This window comes from Procambarus clarkii, chromosome 93 (assembly GCF_040958095.1).
Source record: "Procambarus clarkii isolate CNS0578487 chromosome 93, FALCON_Pclarkii_2.0, whole genome shotgun sequence".
Classification (NCBI taxonomy): Eukaryota; Metazoa; Arthropoda; class Malacostraca; order Decapoda; family Cambaridae; genus Procambarus; species Procambarus clarkii.
In genome coordinates this window covers 16,644,383-16,667,540 of record NC_091242.1, presented here as the reverse complement: position 1 = coordinate 16,667,540, position 23,158 = coordinate 16,644,383, and positions in this window count along the sequence as shown.

The window sequence follows — 23,158 nt, the reverse complement described above, 5'->3', positions numbered from 1 at the left end:
ATGTGTGTGAGTGTGTGAGTGTGAGTGTCACTGTGAGTGTCCGGGTGAGTGTGGGTGTCCCTGTGAGTGTCCGGTTATATCTGTGGTTTCAGGAGGCCATCTGTGTACCCTCAGATGGTCTCCCTTATCACAGTCTATGGATGTGTGTGTGTGAGTGTCCCTGTGATTGTTCGGATAAGGGTGTGTGTGTGTGTGTGTGTGAGTGTCCGGATTTATGTGAGGTTTGGTTCCAGGAACCATTTGTGTCCTTCCTCCCCCATATCTCCTCCCTTATTCCCACCGTGGGTTCGAATCCCAGGTGATTAGACCTACCCTAGGTCTATGGATCCAAGGTATCCATCCGTGGGCCCAACGGATTTCACCCTTTCCCCACTTTCCTAGGGCCAGGCCAATTCCAGCTATCCAGGGAACCTGTCGAAACTGAGGCAGCTACAGGAGGGGACACACAGATATTTGTGCCCTGCAGTTACACAACCATTCCGACAGGCTCGATCGCAATCTATCCAGATGAGAACACGTTCTCCTCCGACTAGACCACGCTGGAGTCGCTGTATGTTTAAAATTTGGTTCCTTTATTTATAGTTAGTATTTTTGGTGTATTAATTGATTTGTTTTATATTTTTAATGACTTAGGTAGAGTGATTTAGGGAGTGGGGGGAATTGGGGTGGGGGATGGTACCGTATGTAGTAAATTATACGAGATCGTGGTTAGTTAGTCTTTATCTAGTTGTGTTCACCTAGTTGTTCTTGCGAGGGTTGAGCTCTGCTCTTTCGGCCCACCTCTCAACTGTCAATCAATCAATTTTTACTAGCTAATAAAAAAACAATTCCACATACACACACCCAGGAAGCAGCCCGTAACAGGTGTCTAATGCCCAAGTACCTATGTACTGCTCGGTAAGAGGAGCATCAGAATGAATGAAACTCTGCTCATTTTCGTTTGCGCCATCACCGGGGGATCGAACTTTGACCCTAGGATTACGAGTCGAGAGCGCTGTCCACTCAGCTATAAAGCCCCCTAGTGTGTGTATTGGTGCAAAAGATAATTTGGGAGAGGTTAATGGAAAGGAATGATGTTTGGTGGCCTTGAAGGCGCTGGAAGAGGGTTGCCAGTTATGAATTTAAATTATAAATTTATTAAGATAGGATATATATGCAAAAGACGTTGTGAGAGATAGTAAGAAAAGTGTTTCTGACTGAGGTTAGGTACTGTGTGATTGACTTGTATGTTAGGAAAAAGAATATTTATCAGAAACATAGATGTTCTTTAGAAATGTTTGTTTGCAAATAGTTGCAAATTATTGGGTAAAAAGCCAATGGTTACCGTACCTTGAACAAACACACGTGAGCACAATTAGTCGACGGGGGTCAGAGAGTGAGAGTGAACAGCGAAACAGTAACAAAAAATGTGACAATAATGGGAAACTATGTCATTCAAACGTATACATATTAACCATATAAATTACAGTAACACTAAACGCGGGCATACGTACATATGTCAATCAATTAACATAAATAAACATTCACAAATATGTATCTTTAAAATGGACACATACAGATAATTACCGTACACATGTCACTTTAATTACAGGTACACATAAACACATATAGCTTCACGTGTCTGTCGGTCATGACAATAGTACACATGGATACGAACACAAAACAGTTCATTATCAACTAGTGTGTGTGTGTGTGTGTGTGTGTGTGTGTGTGTGTGTGTGTATTCTCACCTGGTTCTGTTTGCAGGGGTTGAGCTCTGGCTCTTTGGTCCCGCCTCTGTGTGTGTGTGTGTGTGTGTGTGTGTGTGTGTGTGTGTGTGTGTGTGTGTGTGTGTGTGTGTGTGTGTGTTTTATCCTTATATTTACTATATGTATCTGCAGAATCGAGTTATTAGCTCTTGGACCCCGCCTATCAAATAAATGTATTTATCCTCTTTTATATCTACTACATCTATTTCTCTCTAACTAACACACACACAAACAAACACACATACACACACACACACACACACACACACACACACACACACACACACACACACACACACACACAAACTGGAGGCCTAGAGTCTAAATGGAGAGAGTTCGATGGATATAATCCTAATGGTCCCCGATCGAATCCCGGTTGATGCAATAGCAAATCGAAAGATATTCTTTAACCTGATTCGACTGTTCACCTAGCACAAATGTATCCATCAATGTATCCATCTATCTATCTACTTATATCTGTCAATCAATCACTCTATCTTCCCATTAAACCAATCATTTATCATTATATACATATATCTATCCATGTATTCGTCCATCAACTCATCTTTCTATTCATCCATCTAGTCATCTGTCTTTCCGTCCATCAACTCATCTATGCATCCGTCTATCCGTCAATATATATATTTAGCAATCAATGTATCCATCCATCTATCAACCTATATAAATTTCCCATTAATCTATCTATTTATCATAACTATCTATCAACACCCTCTCCACTCCCTCTCCTATTTTACTACCAAACTCCCTCCTCTCGTTCTGACACCTTCTCCTTCCCTTTTCCTCCCTCTCATAAACCTGCTCATCCTCCATCCTTCTGCCCTTCCCACTCCCGCCCCTATCCCATCCCGCCCTTCCCATCGTCTTCCCTCTCGCCACAGATCCATCCCATCGTTCTCATTCCTTCCGCTGCTTCTCACTCTCGCCCTTCCCTCTGTTTTTCCTCCCTCCTGTTGCTAGTCCTTCCCTTCGTCCACTCACCTTCCCTTCTTACCCATCATGTAGTCTTTCCTCTCGCCGCCAGCCCATCCCATCGTCCTCCCTCGTACATCACACTCTCTGACCCCCTTCCTGCACCTCCTTCACTCCCTCTTCATCCCTTTTTCACCTGTACCACTCCCCCTGTTCCCCGCTCTTCATCCTTCTTTCACCTGCACCTCTCCCCCTCTTCCCCCCTCTTCATCTCTGTTTCACTTGCACCTCTCCCCCTGTTTCCCCTTCTTCATCCCTGTTTCACCTGAACCTCTTCCCCTGTTCCCCCCTCTTCATCCCTGTTTCACCTGCACCTCTCCCCCTGTTCCCCCTCTTCATCCCTGTTTCACCTGAACCTCTTCCCCTGTTCCCCCTCTTCATCCCTGTTTCACCTGCACCACTCCTCCTGTTCCCCCCTCTTCATCCCTGTTTCACCTGCACCTCTCCCCCTGTTCCCCCTCTTCATCCCTGTTTCACCTGAACCTCTTCCCCTGTTCCCCCTCTTCATCCTTATTTCACCTGCACCACTCCCCCTGTTCCCCCTCTTCATCCCTGTTTCACATGCACCACTCCCCCTGTACCCCCTTCTCATGCCTGTTTCACCTGCACCACTCCTCCTGTTCCCCTCTCTTTGGGATGAAGAGCCCTCCTGGCTGTCTTGGTTCGAATCCTTCATGGGTGTGGAATTTTCAATTGCATATTGGCTTGGAGACCATTCAATCTTGTTCCCAAGTCATATATTGTTATATATATATATATATATATATATATATATATATATATATATATATATATATATATATATATATATATATATATATATATATATATATATATATATATATATATATATATATATATATTTATATATTGTATTATAATAATTATTTTTTATTTTTTTTTTTTGAGATATATACAAGTGTTGTTACATTCTTGTACAGCCACTAGTAAGCGTAGCGTTTCGGGCAGGTCCCTGGAATTCGATCCCCTGCCGCGAAGAATCGTTTTTTCATCCAAGTACACATTTTACTGTTGCGTTAAACACCAGTAAATCCTCCCCGGCCAGGATACGAACCCATGACATAGCGCTCGCGGAACGCCAGGCGAGTGTCTTACCACTACACCACGGAGACTGTTAAATAAATGAATAAAATGTTAATGAATAAAATTGTTAATGAATAAAATATTTTTATTCCTTTATGTGTCATTGACATTTTTTAATTTTTTTTATTCAATTTATTATTTTTTATTATATTTTCATTCATCTAATAATTGTTATGATTCGATTTTTAGTTCGTCATGTATTTACTTATTGTTTATATATTTATATATACATATATATATATATATATATATATATATATATATATATATATATATATATATATATATATATATATATATATTTATATATATGTATTTTCTTTAAAATTTTATATATATAAATATATATGTATATTTAAATATTGATCTGAGCCTGTATGGATATGAACCCTGTGGGTCCAGGAGGCCATCTGTGTCCCCTCAGATGGTCTCCCTTATCACAGTTTGTATCTATGGATGTGTGTGAGTGTGTGAGTGTGAGTGTCACTGTGAGTGTCCGGGTGAGTGTGGGTGTCCCTGTGAGTGTCCGGTTATATCTGTGGTTTCAGGAGGCCATCTGTGTACCCTCAGATGGTCTCCCTTATCACAGTCTATGGATGTGTGTGTGTGAGTGTCCCTGTGATTGTTCGGATAAGGGTGTGTGTGTGTGTGTGTGTGAGTGTCCGGATTTATGTGAGGTTTGGTTCCAGGAACCATTTGTGTCCTTCCTCCCCCATATCTCCTCCCTTATTCCCACCGTGGGTTCGAATCCCAGGTGATTAGACCTACCCTAGGTCTATGGATCCAAGGTATCCATCCGTGGGCCCAACGGATTTCACCCTTTCCCCACTTTCCTAGGGCCAGGCCAATTCCAGCTATCCAGGGAACCTGTCGAAACTGAGGCAGCTACAGGAGGGGACACACAGATATTTGTGCCCTGCAGTTACACAACCATTCCGACAGGCTCGATCGCAATCTATCCAGATGAGAACACGTTCTCCTCCGACTAGACCACGCTGGAGTCGCTGTATGTTTAAAATTTGGTTCCTTTATTTATAGTTAGTATTTTTGGTGTATTAATTGATTTGTTTTATATTTTTAATGACTTAGGTAGAGTGATTTAGGGAGTGGGGGGAATTGGGGTGGGGGATGGTACCGTATGTAGTAAATTATACGAGATCGTGGTTAGTTAGTCTTTATCTAGTTGTGTTCACCTAGTTGTTCTTGCGAGGGTTGAGCTCTGCTCTTTCGGCCCACCTCTCAACTGTCAATCAATCAATTTTTACTAGCTAATAAAAAAACAATTCCACATACACACACCCAGGAAGCAGCCCGTAACAGGTGTCTAATGCCCAAGTACCTATGTACTGCTCGGTAAGAGGAGCATCAGAATGAATGAAACTCTGCTCATTTTCGTTTGCGCCATCACCGGGGGATCGAACTTTGACCCTAGGATTACGAGTCGAGAGCGCTGTCCACTCAGCTATAAAGCCCCCTAGTGTGTGTATTGGTGCAAAAGATAATTTGGGAGAGGTTAATGGAAAGGAATGATGTTTGGTGGCCTTGAAGGCGCTGGAAGAGGGTTGCCAGTTATGAATTTAAATTATAAATTTATTAAGATAGGATATATATGCAAAAGACGTTGTGAGAGATAGTAAGAAAAGTGTTTCTGACTGAGGTTAGGTACTGTGTGATTGACTTGTATGTTAGGAAAAAGAATATTTATCAGAAACATAGATGTTCTTTAGAAATGTTTGTTTGCAAATAGTTGCAAATTATTGGGTAAAAAGCCAATGGTTACCGTACCTTGAACAAACACACGTGAGCACAATTAGTCGACGGGGGTCAGAGAGTGAGAGTGAACAGCGAAACAGTAACAAAAAATGTGACAATAATGGGAAACTATGTCATTCAAACGTATACATATTAACCATATAAATTACAGTAACACTAAACGCGGGCATACGTACATATGTCAATCAATTAACATAAATAAACATTCACAAATATGTATCTTTAAAATGGACACATACAGATAATTACCGTACACATGTCACTTTAATTACAGGTACACATAAACACATATAGCTTCACGTGTCTGTCGGTCATGACAATAGTACACATGGATACGAACACAAAACAGTTCATTATCAACTAGTGTGTGTGTGTGTGTGTGTGTGTGTGTGTGTGTGTGTGTGTGTGTGTGTGTGTGTGTGTGTGTATTCTCACCTGGTTCTGTTTGCAGGGGTTGAGCTCTGGCTCTTTGGTCCCGCCTCTGTGTGTGTGTGTGTGTGTGTGTGTGTGTGTGTGTGTGTGTGTGTGTGTGTGTGTGTGTGTGTGTGTGTGTGTGTGTGTTTTATCCTTATATTTACTATATGTATCTGCAGAATCGAGTTATTAGCTCTTGGACCCCGCCTATCAAATAAATGTATTTATCCTCTTTTATATCTACTACATCTATTTCTCTCTAACTAACACACACACAAACAAACACACATACACACACACACACACACACACACACACACACACACACACACACACACACACACACAAACTGGAGGCCTAGAGTCTAAATGGAGAGAGTTCGATGGATATAATCCTAATGGTCCCCGATCGAATCCCGGTTGATGCAATAGCAAATCGAAAGATATTCTTTAACCTGATTCGACTGTTCACCTAGCACAAATGTATCCATCAATGTATCCATCTATCTATCTACTTATATCTGTCAATCAATCACTCTATCTTCCCATTAAACCAATCATTTATCATTATATACATATATCTATCCATGTATTCGTCCATCAACTCATCTTTCTATTCATCCATCTAGTCATCTGTCTTTCCGTCCATCAACTCATCTATGCATCCGTCTATCCGTCAATATATATATTTAGCAATCAATGTATCCATCCATCTATCAACCTATATAAATTTTCCATTAATCTATCTATTTATCATAACTATCTATCAACACCCTCTCCACTCCCTCTCCTATTTTACTACCAAACTCCCTCCTCTCGTTCTGACACCTTCTCCTTCCCTTTTCCTCCCTCTCATAAACCTGCTCATCCTCCATCCTTCTGCCCTTCCCACTCCCGCCCCTATCCCATCCCGCCCTTCCCATCGTCTTCCCTCTCGCCACAGATCCATCCCATCGTTCTCATTCCTTCCGCTGCTTCTCACTCTCGCCCTTCCCTCTGTTTTTCCTCCCTCCTGTTGCTAGTCCTTCCCTTCGTCCACTCACCTTCCCTTCTTACCCATCATGTAGTCTTTCCTCTCGCCGCCAGCCCATCCCATCGTCCTCCCTCGTACATCACACTCTCTGACCCCCTTCCTGCACCTCCTTCACTCCCTCTTCATCCCTTTTTCACCTGTACCACTCCCCCTGTTCCCCGCTCTTCATCCTTCTTTCACCTGCACCTCTCCCCCTCTTCCCCCCTCTTCATCTCTGTTTCACTTGCACCTCTCCCCCTGTTTCCCCTTCTTCATCCCTGTTTCACCTGAACCTCTTCCCCTGTTCCCCCCTCTTCATCCCTGTTTCACCTGCACCTCTCCCCCTGTTCCCCCTCTTCATCCCTGTTTCACCTGAACCTCTTCCCCTGTTCCCCCTCTTCATCCTTATTTCACCTGCACCACTCCCCCTGTTCCCCCTCTTCATCCCTGTTTCACATGCACCACTCCCCCTGTACCCCCTTCTCATGCCTGTTTCACCTGCACCACTCCTCCTGTTCCCCTCTCTTTGGGATGAAGAGCCCTCCTGGCTGTCTTGGTTCGAATCCTTCATGGGTGTGGAATTTTCAATTGCATATTGGCTTGGAGACCATTCAATCTTGTTCCCAAGTCATATATTGTTATATATATATATATATTGTATTATAATAATTATTTTTTATTTTTTTTTTTTGAGATATATACAAGTGTTGTTACATTCTTGTACAGCCACTAGTACGCGTAGCGTTTCGGGCAGGTCCCTGGAATTCGATCCCCTGCCGCGAAGAATCGTTTTTTCATCCAAGTACACATTTTACTGTTGCGTTAAACACCAGTAAATCCTCCCCGGCCAGGATACGAACCCATGACATAGCGCTCGCGGAACGCCAGGCGAGTGTCTTACCACTACACCACGGAGACTGTTAAATAAATGAATAAAATGTTAATGAATAAAATTGTTAATGAATAAAATATTTTTATTCCTTTATGTGTCATTGACATTTTTTAATTTTTTTTATTCAATTTATTATTTTTTATTATATTTTCATTCATCTAATAATTGTTATGATTCGATTTTTAGTTCGTCATGTATTTACTTATTGTTTATATATTTATATATACATATATATATATATATATATATATATATATATATATATATATATATATATATATATATATATATATATATATATATATTTATATATATGTATTTTCTTTAAAATTTTATATATATAAATATATATGTATATTTAAATATTGATCTGAGCCTGTATGGATATGAACCCTGTGGGTCCAGGAGGCCATCTGTGTCCCCTCAGATGGTCTCCCTTATCACAATTTGTATCTATGGATGTGTGTGAGTGTGTGAGTGTGAGTGTCACTGTGAGTGTCCGGGTGAGTGTGGGTGTCCCTGTGAGTGTCCGGTTATATCTGTGGTTTCAGGAGGCCATCTGTGTACCCTCAGATGGTCTCCCTTATCACAGTCTATGGATGTGTGTGTGTGAGTGTCCCTGTGATTGTTCGGATAAGGGTGTGTGTGTGTGTGTGTGTGAGTGTCCGGATTTATGTGAGGTTTGGTTCCAGGAACCATTTGTGTCCTTCCTCCCCCATATCTCCTCCCTTATTCCCACCGTGGGTTCGAATCCCAGGTGATTAGACCTACCCTAGGTCTATGGATCCAAGGTATCCATCCGTGGGCCCAACGGATTTCACCCTTTCCCCACTTTCCTAGGGCCAGGCCAATTCCAGCTATCCAGGGAACCTGTCGAAACTGAGGCAGCTACAGGAGGGGACACACAGATATTTGTGCCCTGCAGTTACACAACCATTCCGACAGGCTCGATCGCAATCTATCCAGATGAGAACACGTTCTCCTCCGACTAGACCACGCTGGAGTCGCTGTATGTTTAAAATTTGGTTCCTTTATTTATAGTTAGTATTTTTGGTGTATTAATTGATTTGTTTTATATTTTTAATGACTTAGGTAGAGTGATTTAGGGAGTGGGGGGAATTGGGGTGGGGGATGGTACCGTATGTAGTAAATTATACGAGATCGTGGTTAGTTAGTCTTTATCTAGTTGTGTTCACCTAGTTGTTCTTGCGAGGGTTGAGCTCTGCTCTTTCGGCCCACCTCTCAACTGTCAATCAATCAATTTTTACTAGCTAATAAAAAAACAATTCCACATACACACACCCAGGAAGCAGCCCGTAACAGGTGTCTAATGCCCAAGTACCTATGTACTGCTCGGTAAGAGGAGCATCAGAATGAATGAAACTCTGCTCATTTTCGTTTGCGCCATCACCGGGGGATCGAACTTTGACCCTAGGATTACGAGTCGAGAGCGCTGTCCACTCAGCTATAAAGCCCCCTAGTGTGTGTATTGGTGCAAAAGATAATTTGGGAGAGGTTAATGGAAAGGAATGATGTTTGGTGGCCTTGAAGGCGCTGGAAGAGGGTTGCCAGTTATGAATTTAAATTATAAATTTATTAAGATAGGATATATATGCAAAAGACGTTGTGAGAGATAGTAAGAAAAGTGTTTCTGACTGAGGTTAGGTACTGTGTGATTGACTTGTATGTTAGGAAAAGAATATTTATCAGAAACATAGATGTTCTTTAGAAATGTTTGTTTGCAAATAGTTGCAAATTATTGGGTAAAAAGCCAATGGTTACCGTACCTTGAACAAACACACGTGAGCACAATTAGTCGACGGGGGTCAGAGAGTGAGAGTGAACAGCGAAACAGTAACAAAAAATGTGACAATAATGGGAAACTATGTCATTCAAACGTATACATATTAACCATATAAATTACAGTAACACTAAACGCGGGCATACGTACATATGTCAATCAATTAACATAAATAAACATTCACAAATATGTATCTTTAAAATGGACACATACAGATAATTACCGTACACATGTCACTTTAATTACAGGTACACATAAACACATATAGCTTCACGTGTCTGTCGGTCATGACAATAGTACACATGGATACGAACACAAAACAGTTCATTATCAACTAGTGTGTGTGTGTGTGTGTGTGTGTGTGTGTGTGTGTGTGTGTGTGTGTATTCTCACCTGGTTCTGTTTGCAGGGGTTGAGCTCTGGCTCTTTGGTCCCGCCTCTGTGTGTGTGTGTGTGTGTGTGTGTGTGTGTGTGTGTGTGTGTGTGTGTGTGTGTGTGTGTGTGTGTGTGTTTTATCCTTATATTTACTATATGTATCTGCAGAATCGAGTTATTAGCTCTTGGACCCCGCCTATCAAATAAATGTATTTATCCTCTTTTATATCTACTACATCTATTTCTCTCTAACTAACACACACACAAACAAACACACATACACACACACACACACACACACACACACACACACACACACACACACACAAACTGGAGGCCTAGAGTCTAAATGGAGAGAGTTCGATGGATATAATCCTAATGGTCCCCGATCGAATCCCGGTTGATGCAATAGCAAATCGAAAGATATTCTTTAACCTGATTCGACTGTTCACCTAGCACAAATGTATCCATCAATGTATCCATCTATCTATCTACTTATATCTGTCAATCAATCACTCTATCTTCCCATTAAACCAATCATTTATCATTATATACATATATCTATCCATGTATTCGTCCATCAACTCATCTTTCTATTCATCCATCTAGTCATCTGTCTTTCCGTCCATCAACTCATCTATGCATCCGTCTATCCGTCAATATATATATTTAGCAATCAATGTATCCATCCATCTATCAACCTATATAAATTTTCCATTAATCTATCTATTTATCATAACTATCTATCAACACCCTCTCCACTCCCTCTCCTATTTTACTACCAAACTCCCTCCTCTCGTTCTGACACCTTCTCCTTCCCTTTTCCTCCCTCTCATAAACCTGCTCATCCTCCATACTTCTGCCCTTCCCACTCCCGCCCCTATCCCATCCCGCCCTTCCCATCGTCTTCCCTCTCGCCACAGATCCATCCCATCGTTCTCATTCCTTCCGCTGCTTCTCACTCTCGCCCTTCCCTCTGTTTTTCCTCCCTCCTGTTGCTAGTCCTTCCCTTCGTCCACTCACCTTCCCTTCTTACCCATCATGTAGTCTTTCCTCTCGCCGCCAGCCCATCCCATCGTCCTCCCTCGTACATCACACTCTCTGACCCCCTTCCTGCACCTCCTTCACTCCCTCTTCATCCCTTTTTCACCTGTACCACTCCCCCTGTTCCCCGCTCTTCATCCTTCTTTCACCTGCACCTCTCCCCCTCTTCCCCCCTCTTCATCTCTGTTTCACTTGCACCTCTCCCCCTGTTTCCCCTTCTTCATCCCTGTTTCACCTGAACCTCTTCCCCTGTTCCCCCCTCTTCATCCCTGTTTCACCTGCACCTCTCCCCCTGTTCCCCCTCTTCATCCCTGTTTCACCTGAACCTCTTCCCCTGTTCCCCCTCTTCATCCTTATTTCACCTGCACCACTCCCCCTGTTCCCCCTCTTCATCCCTGTTTCACATGCACCACTCCCCCTGTACCCCCTTCTCATGCCTGTTTCACCTGCACCACTCCTCCTGTTCCCCTCTCTTTGGGATGAAGAGCCCTCCTGGCTGTCTTGGTTCGAATCCTTCATGGGTGTGGAATTTTCAATTGCATATTGGCTTGGAGACCATTCAATCTTGTTCCCAAGTCATATATTGTTATATATATATATATATATATATATATATATATATATATATATATATATATATATATATATATATATATATATATATATATATTTATATATTGTATTATAATAATTATTTTTTATTTTTTTTTTTTGAGATATATACAAGTGTTGTTACATTCTTGTACAGCCACTAGTACGCGTAGCGTTTCGGGCAGGTCCCTGGAATTCGATCCCCTGCCGCGAAGAATCGTTTTTTCATCCAAGTACACATTTTACTGTTGCGTTAAACACCAGTAAATCCTCCCCGGCCAGGATACGAACCCATGACATAGCGCTCGCGGAACGCCAGGCGAGTGTCTTACCACTACACCACGGAGACTGTTAAATAAATGAATAAAATGTTAATGAATAAAATTGTTAATGAATAAAATATTTTTATTCCTTTATGTGTCATTGACATTTTTTAATTTTTTTTATTCAATTTATTATTTTTTATTATATTTTCATTCATCTAATAATTGTTATGATTCGATTTTTAGTTCGTCATGTATTTACTTATTGTTTATATATTTATATATACATATATATATATATATATATATATATATATATATATATATATATATATATATATATATATATATATATATTTATATATATGTATTTTCTTTAAAATTTTATATATATAAATATATATGTATATTTAAATATTGATCTGAGCCTGTATGGATATGAACCCTGTGGGTCCAGGAGGCCATCTGTGTCCCCTCAGATGGTCTCCCTTATCACAGTTTGTATCTATGGATGTGTGTGAGTGTGTGAGTGTGAGTGTCACTGTGAGTGTCCGGGTGAGTGTGGGTGTCCCTGTGAGTGTCCGGTTATATCTGTGGTTTCAGGAGGCCATCTGTGTACCCTCAGATGGTCTCCCTTATCACAGTCTATGGATGTGTGTGTGTGAGTGTCCCTGTGATTGTTCGGATAAGGGTGTGTGTGTGTGTGTGTGTGAGTGTCCGGATTTATGTGAGGTTTGGTTCCAGGAACCATTTGTGTCCTTCCTCCCCCATATCTCCTCCCTTATTCCCACCGTGGGTTCGAATCCCAGGTGATTAGACCTACCCTAGGTCTATGGATCCAAGGTATCCATCCGTGGGCCCAACGGATTTCACCCTTTCCCCACTTTCCTAGGGCCAGGCCAATTCCAGCTATCCAGGGAACCTGTCGAAACTGAGGCAGCTACAGGAGGGGACACACAGATATTTGTGCCCTGCAGTTACACAACCATTCCGACAGGCTCGATCGCAATCTATCCAGATGAGAACACGTTCTCCTCCGACTAGACCACGCTGGAGTCGCTGTATGTTTAAAATTTGGTTCCTTTATTTATAGTTAGTATTTTTGGTGTATTAATTGATTTGTTTTATATTTTTAATGACTTAGGTAGAGTGATTTAGGGAGTGGGGGGAATTGGGGTGGGGGATGGTACCGTATGTAGTAAATTATACGAGATCGTGGTTAGTTAGTCTTTATCTAGTTGTGTTCACCTAGTTGTTCTTGCGAGGGTTGAGCTCTGCTCTTTCGGCCCACCTCTCAACTGTCAATCAATCAATTTTTACTAGCTAATAAAAAAACAATTCCACATACACACACCCAGGAAGCAGCCCGTAACAGGTGTCTAATGCCCAAGTACCTATGTACTGCTCGGTAAGAGGAGCATCAGAATGAATGAAACTCTGCTCATTTTCGTTTGCGCCATCACCGGGGGATCGAACTTTGACCCTAGGATTACGAGTCGAGAGCGCTGTCCACTCAGCTATAAAGCCCCCTAGTGTGTGTATTGGTGCAAAAGATAATTTGGGAGAGGTTAATGGAAAGGAATGATGTTTGGTGGCCTTGAAGGCGCTGGAAGAGGGTTGCCAGTTATGAATTTAAATTATAAATTTATTAAGATAGGATATATATGCAAAAGACGTTGTGAGAGATAGTAAGAAAAGTGTTTCTGACTGAGGTTAGGTACTGTGTGATTGACTTGTATGTTAGGAAAAAGAATATTTATCAGAAACATAGATGTTCTTTAGAAATGTTTGTTTGCAAATAGTTGCAAATTATTGGGTAAAAAGCCAATGGTTACCGTACCTTGAACAAACACACGTGAGCACAATTAGTCGACGGGGGTCAGAGAGTGAGAGTGAACAGCGAAACAGTAACAAAAAATGTGACAATAATGGGAAACTATGTCATTCAAACGTATACATATTAACCATATAAATTACAGTAACACTAAACGCGGGCATACGTACATATGTCAATCAATTAACATAAATAAACATTCACAAATATGTATCTTTAAAATGGACACATACAGATAATTACCGTACACATGTCACTTTAATTACAGGTACACATAAACACATATAGCTTCACGTGTCTGTCGGTCATGACAATAGTACACATGGATACGAACACAAAACAGTTCATTATCAACTAGTGTGTGTGTGTGTGTGTGTGTGTGTGTGTGTGTGTATTCTCACCTGGTTCTGTTTGCAGGGGTTGAGCTCTGGCTCTTTGGTCCCGCCTCTGTGTGTGTGTGTGTGTGTGTGTGTGTGTGTGTGTGTGTGTGTGTGTGTGTGTGTGTGTGTGTGTGTGTGTGTGTGTGTGTGTATGTGTGTGTGTTTTATCCTTATATTTACTATATGTATCTGCAGAATCGAGTTATTAGCTCTTGGACCCCGCCTATCAAATAAATGTATTTATCCTCTTTTATATCTACTACATCTATTTCTCTCTAACTAACACACACACAAACAGACACACATACACACACACACACACACACACACACACACACACACACACACACACACACACACACAAACTGGAGGCCTAGCGTCTAAATGGAGAGAGTTCGATGGATATAATCCTAATGGTCCCCGATCGAATCCCGGTTGATGCAATAGCAAATCGAAAGATATTCTTTAACCTGATTCGACTGTTCACCTAGCACAAATGTATCCATCAATGTATCCATCTATCTATCTACTTATATCTGTCAATCCATCACTCTATCTTCCCATTAAACCAATCATTTATCATTATATACATATATCTATCCATGTATTCGTCCATCAACTCATCTTTCTATTCATCCATCTAGTCATCTGTCTTTCCGTCCATCAACTCATCTATGCATCCGTCTATCCGTCAATATATATATTTAGCAATCAATGTATCCATCCATCTATCAACCTATATAAATTTTTTATTAATCTATCTATTTATCATAACTATCTATCAACACCCTCTCCACTCCCTCTCCTATTTTACTACCAAACTCCCTCCTCTCGTTCTGACACCTTCTCCTTCCCTTTTCCTCCCTCTCATAAACCTGCTCATCCTCCATCCTTCTGCCCTTCCCACTCCCGCCCCTATCCCATCCCGCCCTTCCCATCGTCTTCCCTCTCGCCACAGATCCATCCCATCGTTCTCATTCCTTCCGCTGCTTCTCACTCTCGCCCTTCCCTCTGTTTTTCCTCCCTCCTGTTGCTAGTCCTTCCCTTCGTCCACTCACCTTCCCTTCTTACCCATCATGTAGTCTTTCCTCTCGCCGCCAGCCCATCCCATCGTCCTCCCTCGTACATCACACTCTCTGACCCCCTTCCTGCACCTCCTTCACTCCCTCTTCATCCCTTTTTCACCTGTACCACTCCCCCTGTTCCCCGCTCTTCATCCTTCTTTCACCTGCACCTCTCCCCCTCTTCCCCCCTCTTCATCCCTGTTTCACTTGCACCTCTCCCCCTGTTTCCCCTTCTTCATCCCTGTTTCACCTGAACCTCTTCCCCTGTTCCCCCCTCTTCATCCCTGTTTCACCTGCACCTCTCCCCCTGTTCCCCCTCTTCATCCCTGTTTCACCTGAACCTCTTCCCCTGTTCCCCCTCTTCATCCCTGTTTCACCTGCACCACTCCTCCTGTTCCCCCCTCTTCATCCCAGTTTCACCTGCACCTCTCCCCCTGTTCCCCCTCTTCATCCTTATTTCACCTGCACCACTCCCCCTGTTCCCCCTCTTCATCCCTGTTTCACATGCACCACTCCCCCTGTACCCCCTTCTCATGCCTGTTTCACCTGCACCACTCCTCCTGTTCCCCTCTCTTTGGGATGAAGAGAGGCTGTCTTCTCTGGCTGTCTTGGTTCGAATCCTTCATGGGTGTGGAATTTTCAATTGCATATTGGCTTGGAGACCATTCAATCTTGTTCCCAAGTCATATATTGTTATATATATATATATATATATATATATATATATATATATATATATATATATATATATATATATATATATATATATATATATATATATATATATATATATATTGTATTATAATAATTATTTTTTATTTTTTTTTTTTAGATATATACAAGTGTTGTTACATTCTTGTACAGCCACTAGTACGCGTAGCGTTTCGGGCAGGTCCCTGGAATTCGATCCCCTGCCGCGAAGAATCGTTTTTTCATCCAAGTACACATTTTACTGTTGCGTTAAACACCAGTAAATCCTCCCCGGCCAGGATACGAACCCATGACATAGCGCTCGCGGAACGCCAGGCGAGTGTCTTACCACTACACCACGGAGACTGTTAAATAAATGAATAAAATGTTAATGAATAAAATTGTTAATGAATAAAATATTTTTATTCCTTTATGTGTCATTGACATTTTTTTATTTTTTTTATTCAATTTATTATTTTTTATTATATTTTCATTCATCTAATAATTGTTATGATTCGATTTTTAGTTCGTCATGTATTTACTTATTGTTTATATATTTATATATACATATATATATTGTTACGGTGCCCTCTCCTATTTCTTTCGTTTGCCGGCTTAAAGAGTCATATCAGCTCTCCCTACTGATTCTCTGAGGTTCAGGGAGTCTAGTGATATATGTGGCGACCAGACCGGCTGCCATTTAATAGAAGGAGGTTATATTATAAGTTGTAAATAAAGGAAAATTGGCGCCCTGTTATAAAATGAAACAGTATCCCCTACGGCAGATATGACCTTTTGGAAGGGAGACAAGCCGATCGCGGATTGGCCGACGTAGGTCGCGGGCGACAAATCAGGGCCCGCCATGACGTCACCGAGTGCCCCGGGCGGCGCCAACGTCAGAGTTGTACTGACCGTGGAAGCGACAGGACGCGCCTCGGTCTGCTCTCAAAGATTGGAGGCTCTGCAAGCCTTGTTCAGTGGATTGAGCTGGCCTGCGCAGCCTACCACAGTTATTGGAGACCCTGCGCTTCTGGGAAGCAAAAGAGGAACCAAGTTCAGTGAGCAGAGAAGTGCCCAAACTTGGAAAATAGTCGGCGACGACGCTGGGCGGCGCCGCTGGCTGGACGTTGAGGTCTGGAAGGTGGGCGAGCAAGCTAGCTGTGACTGGGGTCACATCCACTGAGAATCTTGGAAGGACGACACCGTGCCTAGGACAAGGAGCGACGCCCTGTGGGAGAGGCGAGTGTGGGGAAAGATAGTGATTAGCTCAGCGCCCATCGATGAGCCAGGATTGGGGCAGCTGAATCTCAGGGATTGGAACGGCGACGACGCGAAGGCTTCACGACACCTGAGGACCTGTGGAACGCCCTGGATCGTCGAGGATCGACCCAAGGAAGCGTGGGAACCTCACACCATCGAGGGACAGGCGTCGTGAGCCAGGAGTGTAAGGTAGATCATTTTTCCCTCCCATTACCCCTTGTATGAGTAGGCTAGTTAGGCCACAATATTTACTCGTGTATGTGGCAGCAAGACTTTATTACTTTAATAGTAGAGTAGGCTGCAAGGCAGCTTGTGTCCAGGACTATCAGAGAGGACAGTGTGTATGGATGGCAGGACAGGGAAGAAGAGGTGCCGACGTGGTGAAGAGGCCCTCCTGTGAGAGTGTGAGACTCCGGTCTTCCTGCCCATTTGAAGGAGTGTTGGAGGTCGTGGAAGAAGAGGCTGACGATCTCCAGACTTATTATCCATATTCCCATATTCATGTATTACTTGTGATTGTGTGTGTGTGTTCATGTAATTTGCGTCAGTAAATCCACACATTTTATTACTGTGTTTGAGTGTGCCTCCATTTGTGATTTTCTCTATGAGCATACATTTCTGGCTACAAACGATATATGATACACCCACTGAACTGCATTGCTGGGGTGCAGATATAATAACCCAGCTGGCGACCTTGCTAAGAGGAAGATAGAGAAGACAGGCGGGAAAGGAGTTCCTGCAACCTTTTTTTTGTCTGGCAGGCAAGACTCAGGGAGGTTATGGTTATAGGTAAGCCTGAGTCTTCCTTCACTCCCCCACGGGTCTAGGCCGGAACTGTTAACAGCAGTTTCCCCGTGGTTGACTGAAGGGCTTCCAGGGTGAATCAGTGGCACCCCTTTGTGGTGGAAGCAAAGACCTGCGGAGGTGGGCATTGTTGGTCCTATCTTGTGTGACCAAGGAGACTCCGGTGAATCCAGGGAGTCGGAGGGGCTGAGTATTTGGGCCCTTTGAGCCCCTAGCAGCCGAGTGTTAGCAGAGCCCCGGACCGCCCACCCCCACGTGACAAGAGAACTGGCGACCTCGCCAGGATTCGAACCCCAGTAGCCAAGAACTGGGAACCTCGCCAGGAAGCGTGGAGCAAGCTACAGTGTGGACCAAATTTCAAGACAAGTGTTGCCAGGGTACTAATACAGTGTGGCCAGTGAATTCGGTGGTACTGTTACTCAACCGGCTAAGGGACTGAAACGGTGAAATTAGTGCCTACTAACTTGTCTGTGCTGTCGTGTATGCTCAATGATATAGAGATGGAGGAGGACAAAGTAAGGAAATTTATTGACACAAGGGACGAGAGAATTTTGGAAGAGTGTACCAAGGCCCAGCTCCAACAAGTGGCAAACCACTTTGGGATCAGGTTGAGGACGACTAAGGTAGCGGAGCGAAGGATAGAGATCATGGCACAGCTCACAGCTCGAGAGGAAGCGACGGGAGAGGAGCCATCTCAAGAGGAGCTGTCCCGAGGAGAGCCGTCGCAAGGTGAACCGTCCCGACTAGGGCCTCCCCAAGCGCCTACCAGTGTGGAGAGAATTCACAGTGAACATGGGAGCAGTGGAAGGTCCAGCTGTAGTAAGAGGAGCCTGCAACTGGAAATAATGAAGATGCAACTGGAAGCCCAGCTGCGACGAGAGGAGAGAGAAGCGCAAATGCAGCGAGAGGAACGTGCGGCTGAGCTGCAGCGAGAGGAACGTGCGGCTGAGCTGCAGCGAGAGGAACGTGCAGCTGAGCTGCAGCGAGAGGAACGTGCAGCTGAGCTGCAGCGAGGTGAGCGAGAAGCACGGCTGCAGCTGCAGCGAGAGGAGCGAGAAGCTCGGCTGCAGCGAGAAGAAGGAGAGAGACAACTGCGACTGGAGGAGATAAAGGCAAAGAAAGAAGTCGAAATGCGTCGCGTTGAACGTGGTCTGCCCTCACTACCTGCACGGCGGGATGACCTCAAGGTAAGGGAACGTGACTTACCTACGTTCGAACCACAAGAAGCTGAGGCGTTCTTCGAACACTTTGAACGGATAGCGACTCTGAAGGAGTGGCCGGAAGATGATTGGGCTGCTCTGGTCCAGGGCAGGTTGACTGGTGAGGCCCGGGAAGCCTATAACATGCTGGACCTAGAGGAGTGTACTAATTATGACGCGATTAAGAATGCGGTTCTCCACTCATTCCGGCTGACTCCGGAGATGTACCGGAAGCGGTTCAGAGAGTGTACAAGAGCGTCGGGAAAGACTTACGCCGAGACCGCCAGGGATATGGAACGGAAATTCCTACGATGGTTGAAGGCGGAGGAAGCGGAGTCGGTGGATGATATCAAACGACTGATAGTGATGGAGAAGTTCATGACGGTGCTCCATCCTGAGTTGCGAGTAAGGTTGAGAGAAGCAGGTATTAAGGACCTGAAGGCTGCAGCGGATCGAGCCGACATGCTGGAGGAGGCACTACATATCAGGAGGGAGGGGCCGCCCAGACACTCGCCTTACCCCAGGTCGGGAGGGAACCTTAGGAGTTCAGGAGGAGCGAGGACGGGTGGGGACTCTCCCAAGAGTAGTGTGCCCGATGAAGTAACGTGGTTCAAGAGCTCAAGAGACGCGGGGAGGAAGCCCCAAGCTGTGAGCAGTGGACCTAACTCGGGAGCGAGTGCTGCAGTCCCGGACACGACGACAGGGAGTCCTAGGAGGACCCAGGGGACGTCTGCAAGTGGTACCGCCAGAGTGACTGGCGAGTGGCCGCCCAGGAGAGGCAGCCGATGCTACAACTGTGGCGTGAGAGGACATTATGCCCGCGAGTGTGAGGAGCACCAAAGGAATGTAGGATTAATGTTGGAAGAGGAGAGAGTGTTTGTTCACACCCCCATATTATAGTGGACCCAACGTGAATGGTTGGGAAATGAAGTTGGGTGAACATCCCTTCGTTTTCGAGGCCAACGTGAAGTTTGGAAAGTCAGACCCAGTGGAGGTGGCCGTTCTTCGAGATACGGGTGCTGACATAAGTATGGTGACCAGGAGTATTCTCCCCAAGGAATTTAATGATTCACCTGTGGGAGTGGTGAGGATACGCAGTGTGGGGGAGGAATACAGGTTGCCACTTCACGAAGTACAGCTGATTGCCGACTACGGAGTCGAGAGAGCTATAGTAGCTGTAGCCCCTAAGTTACCCCTAGAGCATGTACAGATGGTGCTGGGTAATGACCTCGGAGGAGGCAGGATACAACCCGATTGGGCCAGGAGTGCCTATGTTTCAAGCAGCGGTACAACCCTGCCAGGTGAGGTATCAGTCGCTCCAAATAATAGTGAGGAAGCCGACTTCGCCAGGGAAAACGTCGCCAGAGACGACGACAACGAGGGCGAGAGTGCAGAGAGGTCGTCGGAGGTTGTGGAAAACCCCGACGGGGACCTCCGACTAAGCCTGATGATGCGTGTGGAGGAGTGGCGAGGAGCAGCTGTACAAACGCCTGGGGCGGTGAAGAGGCTGCAGACCGCACTCCCTCCATACAGAAACGTGAATAGAGTAAGCTCAGTGGATGAGCGAACGGCGGTGAGGGGCAGAGTGGAGGAACCACGACGCAGTGCACCCTATGCCGGCCAGATGAATAGTGGTAGGTGCAAGATGAACCACCGTGGTGAAGTGAGCGACAGGGAGGTGGATGAGCCCAACCACGAACCGAAGAAGACGTCTGCAGGGAAGAGAATCTCCTGGAGGAGTGAAGATGTTCGTCGGGAACGAAGGAGCGAGTGGTATAGGAAAGGCAATACGAAGAAAGCAGGGAATAGGTACACCCAGGGTAGGCGCCAGCCTAACCAGAGGGGCATTGGGCCATCGCAAAGGCCTAGTGTGGAAGAGAGGAAGCTGCTGGATGGAGTACAGGTTACAAGTGCCACTGTGAGGAGACAACGCACCTACGGGAGAAGAGGAACCGAGAAGAGAGAAGGTTGGCGAAGAGGAGATCATGAGAGGAAACATGGAGTACCTGTAGGACGCAGTGGAAATGCAAGACTATCTCGGAGTGCACGACGCGGTGGAGGCGCTGCATGCACTGAATCTTACAGTGGTAACGAGCCGTGGGAGTACACTCGTAGCCACGGAGAGAGGATTTCTTGTAGGTGTTCAGGGAACACCCGTCACACCCGGTACTATGCGAGGTGGAGATACAATGAGGCAAGTGACTGGCAAAGTGGTATGAGCCACGTCACCAACTGGAGGAGTGACACTTCAGGAACGGAGGGAGCAAGAGTATAGGTTGCCCTCTTGAGTGCTGCTCTTCCGATATGACTCTTATTTTAAGGGGAGGGGTATGTTACGGTGCCCTCTCCTATTTCTTTCGTTTGCCGGCTTAAAGAGTCATATCAGCTCTCCCTACTGATTCTCTGAGGTTCAGGGAGTCTAGTGATATATGTGGCGACCAGACCGGCTGCCATTTAATAGAAGGAGGTTATATTATAAGTTGTAAATAAAGGAAAATTGGCGCCCTGTTATAAAATGAAACAGTATCCCCTACGGCAGATATGACCTTTTGGAAGGGAGACAAGCCGATCGCGGATTGGCCGACGTAGGTCGCGGGCGACAAATCAGGGCCCGCCATGACGTCACCGAGTGCCCCGGGCGGCGCCAACGTCAGAGTTGTACTGACCGTGGAAGCGACAGGACGCGCCTCGGTCTGCTCTCAAAGATTGGAGGCTCTGCAAGCCTTGTTCAGTGGATTGAGCTGGCCTGCGCAGCCTACCACAGTTATTGGAGACCCTGCGCTTCTGGGAAGCAAAAGAGGAACCAAGTTCAGTGAGCAGAGAAGTGCCCAAACTTGGAAAATAGTCGGCGACGACGCTGGGCGGCGCCGCTGGCTGGACGTTGAGGTCTGGAAGGTGGGCGAGCAAGCTAGCTGTGACTGGGGTCACATCCACTGAGAATCTTGGAAGGACGACACCGTGCCTAGGACAAGGAGCGACGCCCTGTGGGAGAGGCGAGTGTGGGGAAAGATAGTGATTAGCTCAGCGCCCATCGATGAGCCAGGATTGGGGCAGCTGAATCTCAGGGATTGGAACGGCGACGACGCGAAGGCTTCACGACACCTGAGGACCTGTGGAACGCCCTGGATCGTCGAGGATCGACCCAAGGAAGCGTGGGAACCTCACACCATCGAGGGACAGGCGTCGTGAGCCAGGAGTGTAAGGTAGATCATTTTTCCCTCCCATTACCCCTTGTATGAGTAGGCTAGTTAGGCCACAATATTTACTCGTGTATGTGGCAGCAAGACTTTATTACTTTAATAGTAGAGTAGGCTGCAAGGCAGCTTGTGTCCAGGACTATCAGAGAGGACAGTGTGTATGGATGGCAGGACAGGGAAGAAGAGGTGCCGACGTGGTGAAGAGGCCCTCCTGTGAGAGTGTGAGACTCCGGTCTTCCTGCCCATTTGAAGGAGTGTTGGAGGTCGTGGAAGAAGAGGCTGACGATCTCCAGACTTATTATCCATATTCCCATATTCATGTATTACTTGTGATTGTGTGTGTGTGTTCATGTAATTTGCGTCAGTAAATCCACACATTTTATTACTGTGTTTGAGTGTGCCTCCATTTGTGATTTTCTCTATGAGCATACATTTCTGGCTACAAACGATATATGATACACCCACTGAACTGCATTGCTGGGGTGCAGATATAATAACCCAGCTGGCGACCTTGCTAAGAGGAAGATAGAGAAGACAGGCGGGAAAGGAGTTCCTGCAACCTTTTTTTTGTCTGGCAGGCAAGACTCAGGGAGGTTATGGTTATAGGTAAGCCTGAGTCTTCCTTCACTCCCCCACGGGTCTAGGCCGGAACTGTTAACAGCAGTTTCCCCGTGGTTGACTGAAGGGCTTCCAGGGTGAATCAGTGGCACCCCTTTGTGGTGGA